This window comes from Leptinotarsa decemlineata, unplaced genomic scaffold (genome assembly GCF_025532065.1).
Source record: "Leptinotarsa decemlineata unplaced genomic scaffold, Ldec_3_MD MMD2_tig00000199_RagTag_RagTag, whole genome shotgun sequence".
Lineage (NCBI taxonomy): Eukaryota > Metazoa > Arthropoda > Insecta > Coleoptera > Chrysomelidae > Leptinotarsa > Leptinotarsa decemlineata.
Genome location: NW_027412544.1, coordinates 14,692,417 through 14,718,271, shown reverse-complemented (window position 1 = coordinate 14,718,271; position 25,855 = coordinate 14,692,417). Strand labels below are relative to the sequence as shown.

The window sequence follows — 25,855 nt, the reverse complement described above, 5'->3', positions numbered from 1 at the left end:
TCGAGTGATGATACGAAAAGAAAAAATACCACAACTCCTCCTTTCTTACTGCTTGAAGACCTCATCTGCTCTACGGTTGTTACTTATTCAGAATCAACGTTGGATGGAAGGCCAGTTGTAGATGATAGAGTTCTTTAAGTATTATAGTTTTTATTCAATATGTAAGTTCTTACTTTCAATATTTAACTGTTTATTTTTTTGGAAAAGAAAGTTTTTGGCTTTCTACTACTCCATCTGATACAGAACAAAAAAAAGGGATGAGAGAATCTTCCAAAGAAAGGAAGGAAGTAATCAATTTGAAACTCTATACATGAATGTGTAGATCATGCAAAGAAGTAACTTTCAGACACAAACTGAAAGAAAGTCCTCCTGAAACAGCTACTTTCATATAAACATTGAATTACACGAAAGAAAATAATTCTTTCGAAACAAATACTTCTATATGAACACTGAATTATACAGAAGATACTTTTCTCTACTCAGTTTGTATTTCAAACATTTGTTGTAGAATAAGAATCAGATATCATTCACATGAGTTCTACTTTGAATGAATGGTAATAAATTGTACTCACATAGAACACTGTCACGCTCACTGGTATACACCGATGTTTCTTTGGAAAATTCTCTCATCCCTTTTTTTGTTCTGTATCAGATGGAGTAGTAGAATGCCAAAAACTTTCTTTCCCAAAAAAATTAATCACTCCCAAAAATATAACCCCTTCAATTCATTTAACTGTTTATATTTAATCATTCAACCAAACCATTCATAATTTATATAAATTTGCTGTATCATCAATATTCAAGCCCTTTCGAGGTAACATAACTCACAAAAACATCTTATTCCCCATTAGAAAAAATTCATGAATTTTGCCCTGGGTACACGCTTTTCTTTATATATTTATATATACTGGTATCAGCAAGTTATCCGTCAAGTAGGCTTGAGAAGGTTCAATATACAGGGTGTCCCTGGACTTCCTCTTTTCCTCTCGGGAATGTATAGATGGGGTCAAAATATCACCAGTACTTCATATAACTTTTTTTCCTAAAAGTCTTCGTAACCAAGTTACGGGCCCTCGAAGTTACAAAATGAAAAATGTTTTTCTTTGATAACTTTTCAAGTGAATATTCAAAATCATCCAAATTTTGGTAATTGACTAAACAAATGAATTCCGTCGATGAGCTTTCATGCAGGAGTCAGTTGTTTTGCTACAAAGTCAGGAACGGACTACCCCCGATGGTCCACACCCCAAAACTTTGAAATGACAGATATTTTTCAATATTTTTCAACAAAATAAGGTTACTTGGACAATTTTATGAATAAAAGTACTCGTGTGGAAAGTCGATCGGAGCAACGAGTCTTGATAAAAATGTAGTTCTACTCGACGACATCAAACCCGCTCGTCCACCATTATTTGAAATGAATAATTATCAAAGCAGAAATAATAATGATAACGTTAATTCAACAACATTTATAACAGGAATGATACAAAGTATGCTAAAATGAAGTCGTAAACAAAAAGTACAGTACCTATATGGAAGTTTAAGTCACAATTGTGATAGCAGATATTTTTTCAAAAGAAATATCAAGTTCTGTAGATTCGTGGTGTTTTTAAACTAACAAGCTACTCTACTATGAAATATCGAATTCATTCCATATTTTGTATGTACATAATACGTGTGGAATAATCACGTTTCGTGTTGATCAGTTATCTGAATCTCATGAAACTCAACATTCGAATGTTTCAAATTCTTCTTCACAGCTAAACTGTTGAGGAGTTTCACTGATAATTATAATTTTATGGGAATCTAAATTTAGCTGAAAAAACGCACATCGGAAAAAATATTTACTATACTAATAAAAAGCAAACGAATGAACTACAAAAACGGCTGCACATGATCAGGTGAAAAATATCCAGGGAATAATTATGTTCCATTTCTTTCACAGATGTTGACAAAAAAACCTTTTAGAAAGTTTTGATAAAAAATGAGAAACTGGAATGCGATTTTGTTTTGTTGAGTGGTGCGTTGTCATATTACTATCAATGTATTGTCAATATTCTATAGGATATTTTGAATTTTTTTGATATGGCCGAACAGTTTACATTCAATGAATATGCAGATATGCATGTATTTTATGGACGAGCATTTTGTAATGCTGCAGAAGCTCGTCGTCTGTATTCCGAGCATTTTCCCAATCGAACGGTACCGTCAAGAGAAACATTCGAGCGTGTCGATCGCAGCTTGAGGGAGACAGGTATGTAATAATTGATAATTAATTTGAGCACGTTGTTTTATTTCGATATTATTGTAGGTACAGTTTTGCCAAAACGAGGTGGTGAGGGCGCTCCTAGGACTGTACGTACCGTTGTATTGGAGGAAAATATTTTGGAAGCCGTCACTGATGATCCTTCAATGAGCATCAGCAATCTATCAGAACAGTTCCATACATCCAAGTCCACTATTCATAGAATAATTAGGGAACAACTGCTCCACCCATTTCACATCCAGAAGGTACATGCCATGACACCTCAAGATTTTCCAGCACGACTGGAATATGCCAATTGGTTCATGGATAGGCAAAGAGAGGATATGACTTTTATTAATCGAGTTTTATTCACTGATGAAGCAGGTTTCAGTAGAGATGAAGTTATCAACTCTCATAATCTCCATATATGGGCCGAAGAAAATCCCCATGGGATATTGCAAACCAAACACCAACGGAAATTCAACGTGAATGTTTGGGCTGGTATCATAGGAAACCATCTTATAGGACCATTCGTTCTACAGGACCGATTGAATGGAGAACGTTATTTGGAGTTCATTCAGAACGATTTGAATGGACTTTTGGAACATGTTCCATTGCAAACCCGAAGAGATATGTGGTTTATGCATGATGGCGCTCCTCCTCATTTTAGTTTGATTGTGCGTGACCATCTGAACCATATTTTCCATAATATATGGATTGGTAGAGGTGGGCCATATTCATGGCCATCGCGGTCTCCGGATTTAAATCCATTGGATTTCATTCTGTGGGGGCATCTAAAAAGCCTTGTTTATGCTACACCTATTCACACAAGAGATGCATTGTAGAATAGAATAACATTACATTGTGAAGCCATACGAAACGACCCTGGAATGCTATTTCAAGTACAGAGAGGGTGTCTTCGCAGACTAAGAAAATGTATAGAGAGGGAAGGTGGTCATATCGAGCAGTTTCTGTAGCGAATTTTTCATTTCTGTTTGCTCTTGACGCTCTTGAGTTTCGTTAGTTAAACGTGTTTGCATTATAAAAATTCGTTATGAACATTTTACCTATCATTTCCATTTTCCTTAAAAACTAATATTTTCGAATAATGGTAGACATCTCAGGATAAATGTTGTTGAATTAACGTTATCATTATTATTTCTGCTTTGATAATTATTCATTTCAAATAATGGTGGACGAGCGGGTTTGATGTCGTCGAGTGAAACTACATTTTTATCAAGACTCGTTGCTCCGATCGACTTTCCACACGAGTACTTTTATTCATAAAATTGTCCAAGTAACCTTAATTTGTTGAAAAATATTGAAAAATATCTGTCATTTCAAAGTTTTGGGGTGTGGACCATCGGGGGTAGTCCGTTCCTGACTTTGTAGCAAAACAACTGACTCCTGCATGAAAGCTCATCGAAGGAATTCATTTGTTTAGTCAATTACCAAAATTTGGATGATTTTGAATATTCACTTGAAAAGTTATCAAAGAAAAACATTTTTCATTTTGTAACTTCGAGGGCCCGTTACTTGGTAACGAAGGATTTTAGGAAAAAAAGTTATATGAAGTACTGGTGATATTTTGACCTCATCTATACATTCCCGAGAGGAAAAGAGGAAGTCCAGGGACACCCTGTATATGATCGTATGCTTTGTTATAATTGCAACTAGTGCGCTCTCCGTGGGGGAGCGCATATGAAAATTACCTTTTCATCACTCTTTCTCTGTACCGTTGTGTTTTCGCAAATTGAAATTTTGTATGAAGGTTCGTTTCATGTTGTGGGTGTGCAATAAGAAAATATTTCAAAATATTCCAACTGGGGAGTCAGCTACGGGGGAAAAGGCGTGTTCATAAAACTAAGGTACCTGTTCATCACTGTTTCTCCATATCGGTATTTTCGAAGGCTAAAATTTTGTATGCAGGTTGGTTTTGTATTGCAAATGTGCAATAAGGAAGAATCAACTGGGGCGCTATCCGCGAGGTAAAGAGGCGTATCTATGAAATAAAATTATCTTTTCATCACTGTTTCTCCATGCCCCTGAATTTCCAGTGGGTGAACTTTTTTTATACAAAAAAAAGGCTCCTGTGATATAGGAGTTGAAGATATTCTTGGGAAAACTAAGAACCGGAATTTGCACATCATAGATGAAAAATGCTTACCCATAAATACTACTATGCATCAGCTTACAACAATATGCATTATAAGCATTATTTTTTCAGATAATTATATTGAACACTCCCCCACAGAATAATGGAAATGAAGTATCTCTGTTCAAAATAACATTATAAGTTGTAATCAAAATCAAGTTCAAGCCTAATTGGTACTCTCCATCTGACAGTAACATTGATGTAGTATGCCATCCAGTTGGACATCACTAAGAAAAAGGAAAGATCAGAAAGATCTGTACTTCTAGCCGAATTGAACTTATCAGTCTATGCGGTAGTGAGAAATTAGATTCACTATTTTCAAAATGAAATCCCTAGTAGTCAGATGTCATCACTCTAAAAATAAATTTTGATGAAAACAAACCTCACACGAAAGAGTTATCTAGAGGTTTATTTATCAAAAACCGGTTGCCTCGTGGTTTAATTTAGCAGAAAACTTCTAGGGCTAATTTACTAGATAACTGGAAAACTGAATTCAAATTCGAATACTGTTTCTCTTCAAAACCACCTTGGCACATATCCTTTCGCACATATCCCTTCGCAGGAAAGATATCGAACTGGAGCCTTCTTCTTGAAAAGAATCGTGCTTGGTTTTGACCAATCGAATCGAAGTAACGATCTATTCAGCAGGAAGGAAACGGGCAACATTGAAACAATGCCAACTCGTGCGATGGAATGACGTCAAAGACAATTTGATAATAGATTCAGTTGAATTTGAAATGAAAAGGGATTGATTATAATGAAGAGTTCGTTAATATACGGGGTATTCAGAAAATTCGAAAGAGACACTTAAGTTACAGGACAAATGAAGAGTAAGATATTCAAAATTCCGCATGAATTGGGAGTTGGCAAGTAACATTACACAAAACTGTTCGGATGAATGGTGTCCTGTATGATAGATAGACATATACTTTATTGTCCAAGAAAATAAAATCATAGTGACAAAGCTTGTTGAAAAATCTGGTATATATAGCACTTCAAAGAATAAAAGAAAATAAACAATTCAAAAACAAAAATACACAGAAACAAAATTTGAGCAAAACTAAGTTCACATATCTAATAGATGAAATATAACAATAGAAAATAAAATTTACCAGAATGTAGACAAAATATAGTCCCTTTCAAAAGATGTAAATAACAAATATATACAATTTGAACGTAAGTTCACATGCCATGGCAATAAAATAAGATCTATCCCAGTATAAAATATTATTCAAAGTATAGGTGTCAATATAAACAAAAAAAACACCTATATTAAATCACAGCAATATTCCATTGTAATATTCATTAAGATTGTAGTACGCTTCAGTTGCAAGGGCATCTTTAACATGATTTCTGAACTTTTCATAGCTTTTTTCCTTCCTAATTTTGTGAGGTATGTGATTATACAGCTTTTTACTTTCATAAATCAAAGAATACTTTGTCTGACTGAACAGGAAGATGTATTTTATTTTCAGTTACTTGCCGGGTTATGTAATTTGTAGGTTCCGGAGTACCAACCATATTATGTTTTTTGTAAATCAGGCAAACAGTCTCAAGTATGAAAATACAAGTCACAGTGAGAATTTTTTCTCTCAAATATATTGGTCTACATGACTCACGCACTCCCACCTCCCACGCATAAGTATCTAACCGCTCGCTTTTGCAAAACAAACACTGAATGAAAAAGTTGTTGACTGCAAAATCCCGAGAAGGCAACACCATATCTCAGGAGGGACTCAATCAGGGACTGATATACCATTTTTGTTGTGAATGAACTCAGTTCATTTGAAACTATTCGAAGTGCATAACATACTGATGTCAATTTTTTTTTCAAAGTTGAAATATGTTGATCAAATTTTAATTTGTTATCCATGAAGATTCCCAGGAATTTGGATTGCTTTTTATTTTCAAGAATTTGTCCATTCAAGTATAAATTGTTAATATTACAGCTGAAGGTGAGTAGGTTTGTTTTTTTAATATTAAAGCACAAGTAGTTTGCGTCACACCATTTTTTCACAACTTCTAAATCACTAGAGATGGTTTCTTTCATATCAGAAGTATTTTTTCCATGCCAAAGGAGCGTGGTGTCATCCGCAAAGATGGTAAAAATTCCTTGAATTGGGAGAGTAACCAGGTCATTTACATAAATAAGGAAAAGAATCGGGTCTAGTACTGATCCTTGTGGTACGCCCCATAAGATATCCTTAGTGTGTGATAGTTTTTGTTTGATCTTACTATTTTCTATCATATAAGTAAGACCTGAACCAGTCATTACACACTCCTCTGAAGCCATAGTAGTTCAACTTTTGCAAAAGAAGTTCATGTTACACAATCAAAAGCTTTGGAGAAATCGCAGAATACTGCAGCTACGACCTCACCATTGTTGAGATGTGTGTAGACATGTTCAAGAAAGGAAAAGATTGCATCATTTGTGCCTTTTGCCTTCTGAAAGCCAAACTGGTTAATATATTGTATTTATAAAGAAAAGCTGATACCCTTTTTTTCACCATTTTTTCCATGATTTTTGAGAGTGTTGAGAGATTTAATTTCAGTTGAATTCAGTCAAAAAGTTTTAGAAAAGAATAGTGTCATAACCTAAATGCTACATTCCTGAAGCAGATGAGACTAATTCTGTTGGAAAAGAACTGACTAATTTTCGGTTAAGTGAATTGCTCTGAGTACGCAGTTGAATGAAATATTCCGTAGGATACATAGACAGTACTTTTTTAACAGCATGAATCGGTGACTTTTCAAACATCTATTATTCTATTACATATATACTCACGGCTGTTTCTGCAATATATATCCGTTGGTAGTTTTCTACTCTTTCAACTTTCAAATAAGTAAAATCAAAATAATTTTTGAACTAGAAAATACTTTATTCAGTTTTGTCCATATATAATTCAGTGGATAAATCTTCCCATTTCAATTGTTGAGTTTTCTGATGGTTGTGCAATGAATCAGCAAGTGTACTGGATATAAATAATGTTTTCGATAGCACAAACGTGTGAAAATATTTTTTTCTGATGACAATCACAATCAGCTTTATGAAACTTATCCATTCTCAGAGGAGCCATTTGGAAAATCCCGTTTGCACTATGGTCTGCATGATGATTCGAAGAAAATTGGTTGCGTGATTCGGTCAAAAATTAATCATTCACGGCTCTAGAGAGACTCTAGTGGTCTGGCATCCATTTCCGCCAGGCATTAGCATATATATTACATCTCATAGTAAATTGTTCATGAGGACTTGGTTCTGATGTTTTCATACACTTTAGGTGGGGCCGTAATTGCTAAGATTTCCCGTTGGAAACCGTTTAATAACCCATTAGTTTGGAATCGAGTTATCAGGCAATGAACTCATCAGTTTCAATTAAATTCAGGATGGAAATCAGTATCGATATAATATGTTTTCAGGGTAGCAATAGAAAGACCAGAAAGGTGTGTTCATATATGCCTGAAGTCCGAAAATTTTCTCCGTTGTTTGTAGAGTGTTCTTTTTCGAATAATTGAAATTGCAATGTTTCAGAATTTAGCAAATAATTTATTTGTGATAATGTTATTTTCCCGGTGGTAGTTTCGGTTTACTCAATTTTTTCACAAGCTTCCAACATGCAATGCTCGCAGTTAATTCGAGTGAAATCTTCCAGCTGAATTTTGAAGTATTTTTTCTGAATATATATAATGGAATGGCCGACACTTGATGAAAATCCATGACGTAAAATCCATAAGTGTTTTTCTAAATAATTTCAAAATAAATTACGCAGACACGTTTAGTCTGGAATATGACAATTCATGGTTATCCAAGTGGGCCATTTTACGAGCAAAATGATAATGATAATGATTTTCAGTCAGCCAATAAAATTGTGTCGATTAAAGATACAAATTGAAAAAGAAAAGAAAAAAGGAAGAAAGGCTCACACTCAGAAACTAAGATGAATATGAGTTATTCAAAGAATTCCTGCAAAGCATATAAACATTCCTCCAATGAATGATTCTTTAATGAATTTTCGAACACAGAGAAACTATTCAAGGCCTTCAAATGATCTGAATATACGTGTGTCTCACTTTTCATGGAAACACCCCAGTATCTTCCGTAATAATTGATGTAGAATGATGAAACTTTCAGGACTGATGGAAATGTTCAAGATGCATACAACACCCAAATGGAGTTTGCCAAAAGAATATACACTGCTCGCCACATGCGATGGAACAATTCATTTTCACGGTAAAACATACTAGCGGGCAAAATAGGCTCAAAATTCCTTCAGATTCGTGATCAGACCTACAAAGTCACTACGAAAACAATTTCCTTTTGAAAATTTCGGTTCCAACAAATCCGAATTTGCCTCAATTCTCATGGAAAACCCCCCGTAGCTTCCGTAATTATTGAGTAGATTTTTTTGGTTTTGACATCAAAACATCAAAACATCAAAACTTCTCATCATTTTCAAAAAAATCAAGGGTTTTTTGTGGCGAAAAATTTCATATAGTTCAAAACTCTTTCAAAGTAGTACTTTCAAAATCACGTTTTTGATTAAAAACAAAACAATCAATTTCAATTGATTTCATTGTTGACAATTTTGATTTTTCTGTGCCTTCTATCACACTTCCCTCCGAGCAAACACATTTTCCTCTGCGTCTTCCATTATTTCCTCCAACTCGTCTCAGTTGTCTAGGTGTGATTTCTCTATACGCTCATATTATTCTTGCAAGGAGATCTTTCCTATTTGTTAGCCTATTCTTATAAACTTTATTTCTCAACGTTCCGTATAAATAAAAATCCAGTGGAGTTATATCTGTAGATCGTGGTGGCCACACTACGAGAGGGCTATTGGGTCCTATCCATTGCATAGGTAGGTTACTATTCAACCAAATCCTTGTTATGTCATTATTGTGAACTGGTGAACCATCTGACTGAAAAATCATGTTCTTCCAACACATCGGAAAATGCATTTTCAAGAAAATCAACGAATAATGACCCGATAATATTTTCCTTCAGAAGATCACACCACACATTGATTTTCTGAGATATTTGGTCTTTACAATTCACCACTCAATATGGATTTTATTCAGCCCAAAATCTCATGTTCTGGAAAGATACAACACTATTCGTGGTAAAGGTAGCCAGCCTCATCACAGTATAAGTCGCCGAAACAACAAGAACAGTGATACAAAAAATAACAACACTAGAAAAAACAAATTCAATTAAAACTGGTATTTCAACAATATTCTCAAGTTGACAGTAAATATCAATGAGCAACTGTTTTCCATGGTGATCTCAGGGCACCACATGATTTTTATTTAGTGAAACTAATGATTTCAGACAACAATTCAGCAAGTAGGAAAAATAATTCTGTTTACCGAGTGGGATTTTGTATTTGAAAATCAATGGTTTTTCTGCTGTTGCAATGAGTATGAAGATTATTTTGTTTCGTTTGGCAAAATTTTTCAATAAAGGACCCCGCACAGTTCTTATGAGAAATGGCTTGCCGTGAATTTTGCCGAAATTTTGATATGTTGTAGTTCTCGATGTACTGATTGAAAGTATCTACAGCCAAACCTAAAAAATGTACAATTTTCGAGATATGAACCTTCGAAAAAAGTTTTTTTCCATTTATTGTGGTATGTGCTCATCAATCGGAAAGCTTTCACTTCTGGTTGGGATAGAATTTAGATGTTTGGCACCAAGAATTAGTTTCACGAATGGTCTTTCACCGTTATATAAGATGCCGCCATCGATAACTTTTCATACACTGCTCCACACTATCTCGATAATCTGTGAATGTCACATTTTCCTCAGAGAGGCTCAAAAAGTATGATAGCATCTCACAGCCAAACGAATCTGTGAAAATGTCTACATCTTTGATACCTAAGAGAACTCTCCAGATAGAATGAAAGGAAGCAAACTATTTTGCCCCTAGTATTTTTACTGTAAAAATGGGTTGTTCCATCCTTAATGACGGGCAGCGTATATCACTTTGGGCAACTCCTTTCAAGTGATAGGTGCATTCTGAGTATTTCCATTAGTCCTGAGAGTTTCATCAGTCTACCTCAATTATTACGGATGATACGGGGTGTTTCCATGAGAAGTAAGACAAATTCGGATTTTTCTAGACTGAATTTTTTTTAGGAAAGAAAGTTGGTAGTCCTGATTACAAATCTGAAAGAATTTTGAGCCTATTCTGCCCCTAGTATGTGTTACCGTAAAAATGGGTTTTTCCATCGTGAGTGGCCAGCAGTGTATATCACTTTGGCCAACCCCATTTAGGTGGTATGTGCATTTTGAGCATTTTCATCAGTCCTGAGAGTTCCATCATTCTACTTCGATTATAACAGAAGATACGGGCGTGTTTCTATGAGAAGTGAGACACAGTGTATATCTTTGGACCAATGAATCCGGTCCACATGACATTACCTTGAATGCAACTAAGGACAAATGAATATGTCGACCGGAATATATTGGTCTCAGGATATATAACCACGTCCCAGATCATTTAATGACATGGATTTCAAATGAAATGGATTGGGGAAGAGAATACGAAAAACGAAATTACGTCAACGCAAATTCAATATGATGGACTATCAACGATGTTTTTTAAATACCCGCATGTGATGCATATCAAATGGAATAGTTTAAGGAAAAGAATTAAATATGAAGGATATTCAGACGGGTGTCATACCAATTATAGAGACTTATAGCTCGGTAAATGTTAGGAATGTTTTGGTGGTGTCTAGACAAATGTTGTAAGGACCGACCATATATTATTGAGCGTTTGAAGAAATAACCGAAGAACACGCTCAAAATAGCTAAAAAAAAATTAAGGCGAGAAATAATAATTTCAAATTGAATCAAATCCATGCCATGACTGATTTACTCGTCCCCATAAATTAGTATGAAATATGTGATTTTATCTTGACATTACTGATTCGAAGACGAACAATAATGTCCTTCAATGTAATAAAATATTTTGGTGATTTTCATGCGAAAGATCCATTTAATGGAAAATATCATCACAAGTAGAGATTACAATGAATGCTAGTTTCATTTTGACAACTCACAATGAAGATGACGGTGCTTTTTTACCGTTCCGGAACTTTCAGAAACTTTTGACGTAACCTGTAATATGAATAACTGTCACATATTTCACGATTGACTTGCGATTCTGTAGTCTGTATGTAGAAATATAGAAATATTCTCAAAACGCCCTGATAACGGTGCCTGTCTGAAAGAAGCAATTCACGTTGAATTTGAATCGCTGTAGATTATATTTATCTTTATGATTTTTGACTGCAAATTAAATTGGAAAACACAAACGAAAAATCTCAAATCATCCTGCCAAAATGGACTCATCCTCATGAGAATGCTGGCAAATAAAAGTTGGGGAGCAGTCTACATATACTTGATGCGAATATACCTATAAACCATTGATGAGATCCAAAACTGACTACGGGTGTATAGTTTATAACTCAGCAATCAGAATCGCCACTGGAGCATTCTGCATTGCGAGACCGGTGAACCCTCATTATATTACAGAAGGCAATGTCTTAGCCACAGTTATGCAATCGCGATATCTACTACTGAAAGGAACCCTATTGTCCAAAATGTATTTTTCGACCGATTTAAAATGGTGTAAAACCAGAAGAAAAATACAGATCTTCCATTCTATGAAAGACTGAATGGATACCTACATACACTCCAATTCCAATTCCCAGACATCTACCCAAGTGAAACGATTACGCCTTCGCCTTGGACAGTGAAGTTACCGAATAGTAACATATCATTAATTCGTTCCAATAAAACCGAAAAAATCATCAAGAAGAACTTCCATCAAATAATGAGTCACTTCCAAAATTATAATCACATATACACATATGCTTCAAAAACAGATAAGCTCGAGAGAGCTAATTGCCATCCTCAAACCATCAGATTATAATGTCCCTTGACAATGGAAAAAAATCATCATTACAGATTTTCTCAGCGCAATCACCGCAAAATCTCAACTTTATCTCTCACATCTGATCCTCATCCTCATTAAAAAAAGAACTCCATCATATTCAACAACAGAATAAAACGACCTACTTTGTATGCGTACCATCACACATGGGTAAAAAGGGAAACGAAATAGCCGATCGATTAGCCAGAGATGCAACGGATATTGACGAACTTCAGCCAATAACTAAAACTGCCAAATCTGACCTCAAACAAATATTCGAAGAGATGATTATTATCAATGCATGGCAAGCTGAATAGAACCTCTCCAAGCTAGAACTTGGCTGAAGTAAAAAAGACCGTACTACCTCGAAAAATATTTTCTCTGGAAATGAAACAAACCATAGTCACTAGACTACGCCTTGGACACACCTGCATTACACACTCCCACCTGATCGAGAACTAAGGGGTGAGCCCATTGGTGAACCTGAATCCTGTCTATAAAATTTGTTGTTGAACATAGTCCACTTTTAGCAGACATATTCATGAACAGCTTGGAGACCACTATAGTGAATTCCGACCTGGGTAAAAAACATATTCATTTTTGGTACAGATATGTAGACGATATTCTCGCCTATTTCAGAGGTACTACACGATAGTTGAACCAATTTATGACATTCATGAATAATCTCAATAGCAACATTCAGTTCACACTCGAAACAGAGATAGAGAAACAGATACATATCTTAGACCTGACCATTACATCAGAATAAATTTGAGTTCAATGTTTTCAGAAAACCTAGCTATACAGACATTACCATCCCAAGCGATTCTTTCCATCCAGACAGTCATAAACCAGCAGCCTACAATTCAATGTTGCACACAGCATTCTCACTGCCTTCGTCTACCAACAATCTAGCTAGGGAAATTGATATAATTACACATATAAGTCATGATAATGGTTTCAACACAGATACTATCCAGAATTTAGTCAGAAAACAAAGCCGTAAATTCACTTACAGATTCCCTCAGGTCACACAACCAGAAATCAAGAAATGGTTACCATATTTTGGAAAAAGAACAGAAATAATTGCGGGTTTCTTCAGAAAAAACAACCTGGCATTCAGACCACATGCCAGGTTATTTGATTTCCTTTTCAATGCCAAAGGTAAGGTGACAAGTTGGAGAAATCTGGAATGTCCGAAGTGTAATAGTGTTTATGTGGGACAATGTGGTTGAAATTTTCAAAAACGGTATACTGAACATGAAAGGTCCTTCAGACTAGGAAAAAATTACTCGACGTTTCCAAACCATTCCTTGGCATGCAACCACAAGTTTCTGTATCCAAGCGATACGGAAATTTTGCACTATGCAAGGAAGGGTTACAAACTCAATTATTTAAAATCCTTGGAAATTCACAAGCATAAACATTGCGGGTGCAATGTTTGTTGAATGATCAAATCGATTTTGTTTACTGACCGGTTTTTACATTGGCACATCCGCATGGTGAACTGTAAATTCAGGTACTCAATCAAGCCAAGTACCTATACTAGTACCTACAGGGGTGGTTTATAAGGGCTAATGTAATGAACCATTGTTAGTTTAATGTATAAGTTTGAAAATGTCCTTATGGGACGAAACTGCAGTAATGTTATTTATAAATAAAAGTGGTAAAAAAACATGAATTACATCGTACCACCTTAAGGGAGAAGAGCTGATGTTGTTGAATCGACCTAAAGACTCAACTCCATTTATTAATTAGTCAGTTGCTAGATTTCATACAGTAAACATCTCTGTAATTTCGAATTTTCATAGTTTGTAATTGAAATATATTTTTTGAAAAGTGACTCTGCGTGTATGTTGATATATTTGGCGCAGTTGTGGTAGGATTATCAGAATTGTTTCGAATAGTTCGTGCAATTGTCGTATCTACGATTAACTGATTTTCGAACTGATATCAACTTGGTGCATCGCTGTTTTTACTTTCTGTTTCGGAGTGGCTTCTCAAGTACCAGAACACCCAGTCTATCGCAGACCCGCACACAGCCTGTCAAGGAGCGTATCATCGAAATTTGGGACCAACATAGCCCGAATTTGCAAGGAGCAACGGCCTGGAAAAGACAAAATCGCTTAGCCAGTCGTCGACCTTATAGAAGGATAAGTACGAAACATGCACACAGTCGCTTTCATACTTTTGTAAGTACAATTGTTCGTGTCTTTTGACTATTTAATCAACAATCTTGAAAATTTTAATTTAAATTCGCCTTCAACTGACTCACATTTACTTTTAACTCCTAGTTCTAGCCAAACCACCCATACACATACAACCAATTCTATAAATTCACCTGATAATCAATCAATAATAATGAATCAATTCAGAGCAGAATACCTTAACTGCATTCCTGAATTTGATGGTAACCCTAATGACCTCACAAGATTCCTTTCAGTTAGCGAATCAATTTTAACTCAGTTTTACGACAATGCAAACCCCAATAACTTCCAGAATATTTTTTTGGTAAATTCCATTATTTCCAAATTGAAGGGCAATGCCAAAACGTTAGTTAACATTCAAGATGCGAAAGAATGGAAAGATTTGAAAGATATTCTTACTAGAAATTTTTCTGATCAACGAGATGAAGTTTGCCTCAATAGAGATCTTGTAATGATGAGACAATCTAATAATGAAAATGCTCAAAGTTTTCACGATAGATGCCTCAATATCTTGGATTTGCTTTGTAGTTTTGTTAACGTTCATGAAACTACAGATGCCGCTAGAGAACTTAAAAGAAGTTTATACCAAAATTTAGCTCTCAAAACGTTTCTGTCAGGGCTTAAAGAACCTTTAGGTACTACAATTAGATGCATGAAGCCTAATTCACTCAACGAAGCATTACAGTATGTCATACAAGAAGAAAATGTACATTATTTTCAAAATTTTTTCTGAATAAAACATTACAAAACCTAACGCAACTCAAAGAATGCATCAATCTCAAAGACCTTCCAATATTCCCCAACAACCTATTCAAAGATATAATAATAACTTCAAGTTGAACACTCCCAATGAATTTTTTCGGAAACAAATGAACATTCAATCACAACCAGTTAACCAGTTCAAATACAGCAAAGACCTAGAAGTCAACCACAACAATATTTTACAAATGCATAAGTATTCAAACCAAAAAAATTCAAGGCATTTGAACAAAAAAATGAATCCCACAAGACCTATCCCAATGAGTACGTCTACTAGAAATACTCGAACTCAACCCAATTCAGTGAATATATCATCAAGAAATCCTAATACTGCACAACAGTCATATTTTCAAAATCGCGGATCAAGAAATTTTGTAAGCGAAGAATTATTCAATACTGAAACAAATGAGTTCGACCAACAAGTTGATACTGATCAACATAATCAATATATTGATACTGATCAATACATTGATACTGATCAATACATTGATACTGATCAATACATTGATAGTGACCAATATAATGAATATGACGGATTTCAAGAAATTAACCCTGAATGTCGAATTCAAATGATCAATAATGCAGAACAAACAGAAAATGAAAATATAAATTTTCGTTAGGAGCCTCGGAAAAATTATAAAACCCTCAAATAATTTCATTCAACTCATCAAACTCTAGTGAATTGTCATATATTGTTTTTCCAGAATACAATAGTGGAATTTTGATCGACTCTGGTTCCACAAAGTCATTTATAGATCCTGAAATTTCTTTCAAATGTTTACCAAACTTGATAGGAAATGACCCATTTGTTGTGTCTACAGCATTTTAGAAATCCTCACATAGATACAGTACAAGCATTCCAGCATCTAAAATATTCAATTTGCCAAAACCAATGAAATTAAAATTATTCATTTTCAAATTTCACAATATTTTTGATGGTCTCATTGGCCTGGATAACTTGAAAATCTTACAAGCCAGCATAAATTTTGACCCCATTCTCGAAAATTAAGCTTCTGTTTCATAAGACAAGCAATGAATTAAATTAGATTACGATAGCACCTAGTAATCACAAGTACAAGTAATCAAAATAAAAACGTCTATCTCTGAGGGCGAAATAATAATTCCACATTATAAAATTCATAACTGCGAAATCCCGCAATGTCTCATTATCTCAATACTAGTCCAGTGACATTAGACTTTTCCAAACAATTGAATGTTGAAACTTTTGATAATAATGAAATGCAAAACATTGATTTGAATAATATTAATGTATCAACTGAACACACACTAGACCTTACAAAAATTAGAACAGACCACCTCAATTCGGAAGAAAAAGCCAAAATCCTAGAAATTTGTAAAGAATATTCGGACATTTTCTACCTAGAAAATACTCCCTTGACATTTACCAGCAAAATAGGACACCATATACATACGACTGATGACGTACCGGTGTACACAAAATCTTATCGATATCCTTTTATCCATAAAAAGGAAGTCGAAGCCCAAATTAAACAAATGCTTGACTCTAAAATAATTAGGCCTAGTAACTCACCATGGTCGTCACATGGGTCGTCACATGGGTTGTTCCCAAGAAGGTTGACGCTACTGGCAAACAGAAATGGAGAGTAGTCATTGACTATCGTAAACTTAACGAAAAGACGATTGACGATAAATACCCTCTCCCTAATATTCATGACTTACTCGATAAACTAGAAAAATGTCAGAGAATGCTGAGAATGCCATTTGGGCTGAAGAACGCACCAGCCACGTTCGAAAGGGTGATAGATAACATCCTAAGAGGCATACAAAACGAAAAATGTCTCGCCTACCTAGACGATATCATCGTTTTCTTAACTTCACTTCAGGAGCACATGGAAAGCTTCGATGTGTATTCTAGAGACTGAGAGAATCGAATTTTGAGATTCAACTCGATAATTCTGAATTTCTGAGAAAAGAGGTGGCCTATTTAGGACACATAATTACTCCCGAAGGTGTCAAACCCAATCCTGACAAAATAAATGCCATCAAAAACTTTCCATTAACCAAATCAGCAAAACAGATAAAAGCTTTCCTTCGACTGTTAGGTTACTACCGACGTTTTATTCCAAATTTTGCGAAAGTTACAAAACCATTCACTAAATGTTTGAAAAAGGGTGGCAAAATTGAGCACAATGACGAATTTTTGACTTGTTTCGAAACCTGCAAAAATCTTTTGATGAACGAACCAATACTCCAGTACCCTGACTTCACAAGAACGTTCAACCTGACAACAGACGCCTCAAATGTAGCTTTGGGAGCAGTCCTTTCGCAAGGCCCTATAGGTAAAGATCTACCGGTGGCTTTCGCGTCACAAACCCTTAATGATTCTGAACAGAAATATTCAGTAATCGAAAAGGAATTGTTAGCCATCGTATGGGCAACAAAATACTTCAGACCATACCTGTACGGAGGAAAATTTAACATTATCACTGATTACAAACCACTTCAGTGGTTATTTTCATTGAAAGATCCACATTTAAAATTGATGAGGTGGAGAAGCAAGCTCGAAGAATACCAATTTTTTAATAATTTATAAGAAGTGGAAATTAAATACAAACGTGGACGCACTTTCCCGTGTAGAAATTCATACAAAGGAAACCAGATCATTTCGGGATGAACTAGATGAAATAATAGTTGAATCCTCACGTCTGGGCAACCCAACAACTTCCTTTGGAATACAACCTGTACCAATAAGTCAAACAGACCAAAGTTTGAACACTCCTATATATCAACCATCCAATGACATTCTAACGATTGGTGAACCTGTACGGGACATAGACGACTTTTCCATAATTGTCAATATTGGTAATGACCACAGTGACACAGTGAATAATACAAACGACTATCCCATCGAAAATAACCAACCACCTATTGTTGATGACGAACCATCCATCGAAAATAATCAATCAGTTACTGAAAATACTCGACCAATAATTGAAAACAACAATGAAACACCCCCTGTCAACCAAGTCGACGAAAACCATACCATCCACTTTAACGCTGATCAACATCCCATTATAAACATACCAATTGTAGATTACGCTGTCAATTACGGGCAAAATCAAATTGTTATAACATCAGTTTTACATTCACCAGCAAAAACTAAAATAATAATTTTATTCGAAAAGAAAAAACGCATACTAGTTCAGCTTTCAAAAAATAATTTCGAAAAAGACGTAATCAATTTCATTAGGAAGTATATCACTCCTGATATTCAATACCACTTGTATTTTGAGAATCCTGAAATATATGAACCATTTTCGGTTATTCTACAAACATACTTAAAAAAATCATCTGCCAAGCTTAAAAAATGTTCAAAGAAGCTGATAGATATTACGAGAAAAAATTATATCAAGAAAACCATTAAAAACTATCACGAAGGTAAATCTAATCGTCGTGGTATAGATGAAACCCTACAAAGAATCAAAAAAAGTACTATTGGCCAAATATGAAAAGTTCCATACAAACTTTCATAAATTAATGTGAACTATGTCAACAATGCAAAAACGACAAAAACCCTGTCAAAATGCAAATGAATGTTACTCCGACAGCCGCAAAACCATTTGAAATTGTACATATAGAGGTATTTACTTTCGAAAAATCAAAATTTTTAACCATCATAGATAGCTTTTCTAAATACGCCCAATCTTATATCCTGAACGCAACGACAGGTACAGAAATCGCTAACAACTTAAGTAGTTATTTTTCTCACCATGGCGTACCCAAACAAATTATTCTAGACAATGGAACCAAATTTAACCGGAACCGGACTACATGAAATCAAAGTCCACTTCTGTTCTCCAAATCACCCCCAGTCGAATGGAATTATTGAACGATTTCATTCAACTATTATCGAACATCTACGACTACTTAATACAAAAGGGTTTTCAAAAACACCTATTAAAATGAAAATGATTTACGCGATCTTAGCTGATAATCATTCAATTCATTCCGCTACCAAACTCAAACCAATTGATATCATAAATGGACATATAACCTCCAATCAACCATTCGATATTGAACTCGATCAAATCTTATTGAATGACTATATACCGCAAAACAGAGAACGAGCAAAATTGTTATACTCTCAAATCAATGCTAGTTTAGTTAAAAAGAAACAACAAATTACTGAGAATTAATAAAAATAGAGACGACCCGGTAATATTTAAAACTAAACAGAAAGTTTACACCAAAAAACATCTGAGCCAAAAAAACGCTAATAAATTTTTGAAACCCGAGGAAATTAAAACGACTGAAAAACTTATTCAAGAACTGAAGCAAAATCAAGATAAAGATAAACTGTCATCGAACATAATAAGGCAAAATTCTCTCGCTGTCTCTCTAATTGATAAATTTAACAATACCATTCAGCAAATGAATCATAACGAGAAATTGATTGAAATAAAAATCAATCAAATTTCTGAAATAGTCAAAAATAAAGTTTATCGAGAAAATTCAGATTTCATTTAAGATATAATGAATCAACTAATCAATATGTTCGAAATTATCAACTCTATTCTACCAGAGATTGAAAACTCAATATCTTTTGCAAAAATCGGAATGATGCATCCAAGTATCATGAAAACCAAAGACCTTTTACGGGAAATAATTGCTGTTCAAAATACATTGAAGAAAAATCAACTACCAGTCGAAATCAGGCTTGAGAATATTATGGTGATTGAAAAATTGATAAAGGTAGATTGGTATCTACTAAATAACAAAATAACATACATCCTTCGCATACCTGTAACACACCCTATAGAACTGAAGCTCCACCATCTTTACTCAATCCCTATACCAAATGAGAGTCATTTTAAGGTAATAATTCCAGAAAATAAGTACCTTTTGAAAAACGAATTGTACTACTCATTTATGGGCGACCCTTGTATGAAAGTACTTCCACTATTCTACATCTGTGACCCGGTCAAATTATTGGAAATTGGAGCCAAAAATCCGAAATCCAACTGATGAACATTGAGGACTATGCCATATGCCAAAAGATGCGATTGGAAATCAATCATTCAATATTCAAACGATTGGAAGAGTCAAACCAATGGATTGGACTCTTACCTACCGAAGAAACAGTTAGACTAAAATGTCACCAGCAAGAAGAAGCCATCAAAGTCAAAGGTTCATACCTAGTCGATACCCCAAATACTTGCCAGATATCGACAAATCAAGAAGTTATCATCAATTATCAGCAGATTGATACCCAAAGCCAACCCATCCTGTTTTCCGATTCAGATATACAAGAAATTTCAAGAGAGAAGTTTAACTTGAGCCTTCACCTGAACAATGTAAACTTGGATGAGTTGCATGAAATCAGAACAGGATTCATAGAAAACCGCCCTGCACTTCAAGAAAACTCTATAAGCTATACACCCAGTGCTTGGACAATTATAGTTTATGGGATTCTAGCAGTTCTACTAGCGTATGCCATATACAAGAAGATTAGAGACATCAATCCGCCTTCCAGAAGAAGCATCCAGGAATCCATAGAGTTGCAGAATATTCAACTTCGGAGGATTACTGAGGAAGTTGAATATTCTGTGAGGGGAGGAATTACATCGTACCACCTTAAGGGAGAAGAGCTTATCCAGCATCGTTGACGCCATTTTATGCTGATGTTGCTGAATCGACCTAAAGACTAGACTCCATTTATCAATTTGTCAGTTGCTAGATTTCATACAGTAAACATCTCTGTAATTTCGAATTTTCACAGTTTGTAATTAAAATATATTTTTTAAAAAGTGACTTTGCGTGTACGTTGATATATTTCATGGAAATTTTCAATTCTTCTTCCTTCATTATGATTTCCTACCACGTTACATCCAGCAATTTATTGAAAGTGAATGTTTTTTTTAATGGAATATAGCAGCCTCAGGGCATGCTCAGGAGATGATGTATGTACAACTTTCTAGTTTAAATTATTGATTCAATTTTCTTTAGATGCAACTCTATTTGGTGGTTCACAATACAAATATTCAAAAATAATATCTCCCTAAGAGCGAATCATAGATTGAAAGAAAGTATCATGGTCTGTCAATTTTGGAGTAGATGATTTTTCACTAAGAAATTCAGGCCTTGATAGCAGAGCCCATACTCCGTTTCTACACCGCCTCGAACCAGAGTAGGCTTTCAAAGTTTGGCTGAGTCCTACTATTGCCAGATTATCTGGAAAATCAATCACCTTATGCAATCAAAAGCTTTATTCAGTATCTGTATCAAATTGGTTGAATTTGAATAAGTGTAAACCATAATACCTCAACACGGATTGCAGTGAAAGATCGAATAGACCTATTTGGAGAGACATACCTTCCTATGCCTATGGAATGTTGATTTTTGAGAGCATTCCTTCAAAATCTGTGGCACATGAGAATTGTTGCTGTTCCTATGTTCCCAAAAACGATGAAGGCATATACGCGGACGATACCGTGATATATAGCGAAGTGGCAATGAGACATTGCATATTCACATGGATAGGTTAGTCTTACCATACATGGAGAGACATAAGATATAAAGATTTTCAGGAAATTGACGATTCGAAGGAAATGTGTAAATGAACAGAAAAGCGCGAAATATCTTGGAGTTATCCTAAACAAGCGCTTGAATTTCCGAGAGCATGTATGTTTGGCAATTCAGAAAGCACGAGAGGCGATAAAACGCAACTATTCTCCCATAAAATGAAACTTCAAAACTCAATGTTGACAACAATTTCCTGATATACAAACAAGTAATCAGGCCAGCTATGTTTCATTCAGGCGTTTGCCAGACAAAGCGAAAATCGAGCCTATCATAGATTTTATCAGACGGCTCGCTGATAAACACTTCTAGTGGTTTCTTCCTGAAAGCTTGCTGACTAGTGTAATCACGTCTATTAGATCTCACCATAATCAGCCCCGCCGATATGGTGGACTGATTTATGAGTCGTCGAAAATCTTTCACGAAGGGCGTGTAGAAGACCGCTTGCAAGTGCATGAAAAAACTAGCATTGGAAACTCGTATCGATAGTTCCGTCCTAGTTTTTTCATGAACTTTTCCTAGGAGTATCCGGCCAATTCTGACAACCATAGCGGTGTCGATTTTTAAATGACCTCAACATCGATTACATGGAAATGTGTGCATAGGCTTATACAAAAGGGACATGAATAATACAGAGTAACGAATTCCACATTTCTTGGTGGATGCAACCCGCTAACATATGGGGGGGTCGTTCCCCACCTCCTCCTTTCAGTGGGGCCGCGAAGGCGCGTCCATAACGAAGAGCAAGCCCTTTACACTTCACCCTTTAGGTGATGAATGATGGAATGTAGATATGATATTTCAGTTTTTCAATGAAGTATTTTTGGACTTTCAATTTGTTCCTTCTTTGATATTGGTGAAACTGATGATATATTACTTAATTGAGGGAATATGGTGGCACCGATTCCAACATTTTCAATTTCAAAATGAACGCATCAACCTCTAGAATATTTACCGAAGGTATAGTTAATATAGATTAGAGCCACAAGTTTGTTGGAATTGAATTTTGTCAAATACTTTGATAGCTTTCGAGAAATTTTTTCAATATTTCTGGGCTCTGAAGCACGACCCTTACATGGTAAGTAGGACTGACCTTTGTTCTCTACGTTGACTGGACACTAGCTTATGCTAGCTTATTACTGACACTGCGCAATAGCTTATGCTAGTTCCCAGTGTCAGGAATAATATTTTTCAGATTGTTATTCTGAAGAAAATCCATGAGAGAGATAGTAGTGGAGCATGTATTAAAGCGAGAACGTATACTTTATCGTTGCCCCAGATTCCTATACAGAAGGGAACCCAAATTATCTCAAAATGCTTTTATCTTTCCTATAATTATCTCCAGCGGTGAAGTTATTCGAGACAACACCGACGAAATTAGTTACTATAACTGAGTTTCCTCCAGTCGTTTTCAGTGTGTTCCCAATTACGACTTTATGTATAAATAATCATTTACAAAAATCCAATTTTGTGCTGTTAACATGTGTTTCACAGAAGTGCATCTATTTGCGTTTCTCTTCTTCGTAAGTTATGTAGCCAACATATCTCCTTTTATTTGAGTGAATACAAAATAATACAACAGAAGTTGAAATAGGAGATCAAGGATCATCTCAGCACGTAACAGTAACTGTTCAGGTTTATTTGTACATTTCTTGAACTCCCATCATATGATCGAATACAATATTCAATCATAAATCACCACTTTCAGAATGAACCGATATCTATTTCACGAGGCACATAATAAAGAAAAATCCAAAAATTCGAAGGAATTTCTGCATTTGTATATTTGGTCGTTTTTTCTGAAAATTTTTTGCCGGTGTTCCTGGATCAATTGAAAGTGTACCGATGGAAAGAAAGATGGAAGAAAAATCCAAAAATTCGAAGGAATTTCTGCATTTGTATATTTGGTCGTTTTTTCTGAAAATTTTTTGCCGGTGTTCCTGGATCAATTGAAAGTGTACCGATGGAAACAAAATTGAGAAATGAAAGGATGGACGGTAATTTGATTGAATCTAAATTGTTCTTGGAAAAAGTTTATGGTTTTATCACTTTTATTTTGTAACTAAAGTTATTACAGGACATTTTCAAAATACATTGGAATAAAAATGAATGATAGTATTACCCCTCCTATAATACCACTGTAGGTAATAAAATGGATACATAACTGAGTACCTGAATGACATTTACCTGTGACAATGTGGGTACGCTAATTTGAAAACCGGTTACAAGTTTTCAAATAAGCAGGTTACACCCGCAATGCTTGTTTTCATGAATTTCTGAAGATTACAAATAATTGAGTTTTCAACCTTTATATATATATATATATATATATATATATATATATATATATATATATCCTGCAGGGTCCTGCAACAGTGGCGCGGTGTTCCATATCTCAATTTAGGAAACAGATAGGAATCTGAATTTGTATAATATCACCTCATTCCACGAGCTAGATAAAATAAAAATATTGGCGGTCACACACGGTCACAACCTATATTTTTTATTATTTTTTCGGTTTCTACATAGAAAATAAAAGACACTTTATGTATATCTTTACTTCGAAAATATTGACGGTTTTCGAAATATCTAGCATGACAGTTTTTCAATATTCGTCACTCAGAATATTTGAAATTATAAAGTTGTGCCAAGTCCAATTGTACTTTTTTTTGATCGAATATTCTACAGAAGTAACTCTCTCAAACGATATATATGAAGTCGACCTGTGATATACAGGGTATGAAACACCGCTTGCCACATATTGTAAATAAAAATTTGCAGAATATTCCTTATTTTAAATGGAAAAATATTCCTTATTGTAAATGAAAAAACATTGTGAATACTACTAATTTTTTTATGTTATGGTGTATATTCATGAATTATTCAGGGCTTAAGTTCTAGATATTTAACTTTGTCAACTGATAAACTACAAAACTAAAAAAGAAAGAGTTCAATGAAGGTTGATAATGAAACTTTTATAAAATATGTTCGACATATCTTCCATTTTCTTGAGTGCAGACCTGAAGTCTATGTTTGAAAGACTTTTCTATCCTGCGCAAGACAGCTGGTGTAATGCTGCCAAAAGCATTCGTTATTCTAAGTCGCATATTTTCGGAAGAAGCTGGTGGCTAGGTGGCTCGGTGGCTCGACGTAAACCATATTTTTCATGTATCCTCATAGGAAAAAATCCAGTTTTGTTAAATCTGGTGATCTAGCGGGCCACCGTACATGCCGTTTCCGTCCTATACATTTATTGGGAAATACTTCATTTAGATGATTTCTCACTTCTGCTAAATAGTGAGCAGGTGCACATATATTGTTCCATTCATATGTACCTGAAAGAAGTGTGGACCAATTACATATTCTCCAATGATGCCTCCCCAGACATTTATCGACCACCTATATTGATAGTCCACCTGTCTCCATAAGTGGGGATTTTCTGTCGAATAATAATGGAATCTCGATTCATCCGACCATAAAATGATATTGAAAAAATATTCGTTTCGACGAATTTTTCCCATGGCGCAATTGCAAAATCTCACTCTTTTCTCAAAATCGGTATACAGTAGTATGAGATGGATGAAAGCGATGTTTCTTTAAAACTGATTTGTCACTTATATCCACTATTTCAACAATTTGTCGTTGACTCCTACTAGGATTTTCTTCAATAGCAAGAAGAACTTGCAATTCATTATCTTCATTAGTAGCTGGCTTGATGCGCTCATGTTTAGAATAATTGATACATCCAGTTTCAACAAATCGTTTATTTTATTTTATTCGCTGAAGGTTGTTTTAGATCGAAAAAATATGGCACAAACTTCGAAATTATTGAAATTATTGTAATTATTCAAGAACGTACATTTTGGCATGGGGCGATATTTTAAGGAAAGGCTTGGACAAAAACTATGCATCAAATGAAGAAATTGCACGGTGTTCTATTCAGAGTATAAATGTGTTATAAACATAATATATATCTAGATCATAGCCGTCA

General features: G+C 34.9%; 1 protein-coding gene across 1 annotated transcript in view; it reads left to right on the top strand.

Moving 5' to 3' along the window:
- nAChRalpha4 (nicotinic Acetylcholine Receptor alpha4) overlaps positions 1-25,855 on the top strand; it is a 700,819-nt gene that overhangs the window by 252,276 nt on the left and 422,688 nt on the right. The window lies entirely within an intron of this gene.